Source organism: Echinops telfairi, unplaced genomic scaffold (assembly GCF_000313985.2).
Source record: "Echinops telfairi isolate 266 unplaced genomic scaffold, ASM31398v2 ScPeMD7_3509;HRSCAF=4178, whole genome shotgun sequence".
In the NCBI taxonomy this organism is placed as follows: Eukaryota; Metazoa; Chordata; class Mammalia; order Afrosoricida; family Tenrecidae; genus Echinops; species Echinops telfairi.
The window spans coordinates 1,613,069-1,616,228 of record NW_022107407.1 but is presented as its reverse complement, the minus strand read 5'-3'; the positions used below and the strand labels follow the sequence as shown (position 1 = coordinate 1,616,228).

General features: G+C 40.9%; 1 pseudogene; it reads left to right on the top strand.

Moving 5' to 3' along the window:
* Nucleotides 1-925: 925 nt before the first annotated feature.
* On the top strand, nucleotides 926-2,065 carry LOC101639237 (annotated as a pseudogene).
* Nucleotides 2,066-3,160: the final 1,095 nt, after the last annotated feature.

Here is a 3,160-nt window from a genome sequence, read left to right as displayed (position 1 = left end):
CGAGTGTATGGGGAGGGAGTGAAATCCCAGTGGGATAAAGTAGCAGCCTGATCCCCCAGCACTGTTGGCTACAGGTAGTCAGTAGAAGCACACTTAGCAACCTCCTAGAGAAATCCCAGGACTCTGACTCCCAGGAAAATGGAGCCAAGCGTCTCCAAAATGACACACAAATAGCAACCTCCCTCAGCAACTCAAAGAAAAAGCAGGAGAAACAAATAACAATGGTAGAGGAAGTCCTGAACCTAAAGGTGTTCATAAAATAAGCAGACATCGATCTGGTACAGAAAGAAATATTCTGAATGCTGCTTGCAGTTACACAAGATATGAGGGAAGCAATACAGAAAAAGGATGAAATGATAGAGGAAATAAAGGCCACGCACAAAAGGTAAATACAAGAGTTAAAAGACAGATAACAGAAGCAAATACCAAGTTAATAGACCTTACCAACAGACTAGAAGAAGCGGAGAATAGTACGAGCAGCGTCAGGATAACCAGGCAGATTTAAACAAATGAGAAGGACAGTCAAACAAGATAATCAAAGAAGCTGAAGTAAACTTGAGAACAATGTCCGATGCTTTGAAGAGGAACAACATTAGAATAATTGGGCTACCAGAACAGGACACAACGAAGAAGTCAACTGCAAAAATAGCTAGGGAATTCCTGGAAGAAAACTTCCTCAGCTTAATGAATAAGAATTGGGCAACCATTAAGGAAGCAGAGAGGACACCAACTGAACTGAACCTCAAGAAGAATTCGCCAAGTTATCCGTCTTTGAGAAAATGGAGAAAAATCATAAAAGCAGCTAGGGGGAAAAAAGCAGTCACCTATAAAAGTAATCAGACAAGAATATGGTCACAACTCTCAGTAGATAATATGAAGCAGAGGAGAGAGTGGAGTAACATCTTCTGAAAGTTTAAAGAGAACAATGCCAACCCAAGAATACTCTAACCCACCACTACCATATACGCTATATGGAATAGCATTGCCATGTCTGTTGGATACTAACAAGTATTTCTGTGAGTACTACAGAGAACTCCTGGACACCATAGAGCACATGAAGTGTTCCAGCTGGATAGGTGCTACTTCCATCTGGGGCAACTGGAGTGCCTTGATTATGCAGAGAGAAAAAAATTAAACTTGGCCCAGAAGTACTTTACAAATTGCTATAGAGAAAATTATCAGAGACTGATCCATATAAAAGGAAATTGTGACAATGAGAAAGTATTGTTCTTAAGACTGTACTTGCTTCAGGGTATCTAAAACTATCACAGTAGAAATGATAAAGAGGCTAGCCAGGATCTCAACAAGGCATATCAGCTCTTCAAAGAGTGCTACATTGACCCATCAAAAGCTCATAACTTGCTGCAGCTGGGATTTACAGCTCAGGAAGCCCAGTTGGGCCTGAGAGCATGTTATGGTAACATGGATCACGCAGCTACTCACATCATCTACTGCAGAGAGGAATTGGACCAGGTAAGGAAATAAAAAAGAGAGAAGAAGCCGATTGGAAGATATTAGCTCTTTGAAAGACTTGGGCTACTCCATACAGGTGGCTAAGCAGGCCCTTCACCAGACTAGCGGGGACATGGATAGAGCCCTCAAGATTCCTGTCAGTAGTCCCCACATGTGGTTAGTTAAAGGATTCAGATCCTGAAACCAACAGCCCCCAGGAAAGTCCTTCTGAGGAAAGCATTAACCAACTGGTGTACATGGGCTTTGATGCTGTGGTTGCTGAAGCAGCACTGAGAGTGTTCAGGGGAAATGTGCAGCTGGTAGCACAGACCCTGGCACACAGCAGAGGCGCTCTTCCTGTGGACTTGCAGCTCTCAGCAGAAGATTCCTCCTCGACACCATCTACATCGCCTTCTGGGTCTGTAGGTATTCTAGTGCCTCAAGAGTCAAAGACATGGAGACCGACACAATCAATGAAATATTGGAAGATATTCAAGAACATGAAGAAGATTATCTTGACTCAAATCTGGAAGATGAAGAAATTATTATTACAGAGTACATATCCTGTGTAGAAAATATAAATTCTGCCACACAAAAAAATCTATCAACATAGACAGAGAAGTAACGTCTTCCTGAGCAAGGAAATACTCAAAAAGTATGTTAAAAGAAACCCAGCTCTACAAAAAAACTCTTGCCAACTCATTGTGGTCAGAAGAACAGCATTCACTGAGCACAAATGGGAGACCACCAGATAAAGTAACTCCACCCAGAATTCAACACACAAAAACCATCCCAAACAATAACACTGGTTTAATGATGAGAAGAAGGCAAAAATGAACCCACTACAAGCTTAAAACACAATGGTAAGAAGGCAGGTAGGAAAACACCTAACACAAAAGTTATGTGATGACAACAAAGAATCCACAGATGGGTGTAATAACTCTGAATATCAACGGCCTGAATTCAACCATTAAAAGACAGACTATCAGACTAGCTTAGAAAACATAATCCATTAATATGTTGTCTATAAGAGACACATCTCAAGCTCACAGACTAAAATAGGCTGAGAATTAAATGCTGGTGAAAAATAAACCAAGCACATCAATTAAAAAAATCAGGGGTTGCAGTCCTAAATCTCTGACAAAATTGATCTCAAGGGCCAAGCTATGACAAGAGATAATGATGGGTACTATATAATGCTCAAAGGATCAGTAGACCAAGAACGAGTGAGCATAATAAATATATATGCTCCCAATGAGAGACCCATGTAATTCATCAGTCAAACTCTTCAACAGATGAAAAAAGACATCACAGCCTCAACAATCATAGTAGGTGATTTTAATACACCGCTGAGAAAGAAGCTGAAAAAAAGAGGCAGAACTAACCTCTACAATTAGACAACTCAACCTGATAGTCATTTTTAAAGTACTCTACCTGTGCTGGTTGGGTTTATTGTGCCAACTAGGCCAATGGGAACATGTGGGAGGAGTTTGGTCAAATCGCAGCTTGATTGGAAGATAACCAAAATAAAAAAAGACAGCCAGCATCCCATCTCCTTCATGCTCCCTGGTGATCTACTATGCTAGCTTACAATAAGAAACAAACAAATAGCCCACTGAGGAGGTGAGTAAAGACCTAGACAGAAGTTTAACAAGGGCAGAAACCCGAATGGCCGATAAGCATATGAGAAAATGTTCCTGACCATTAA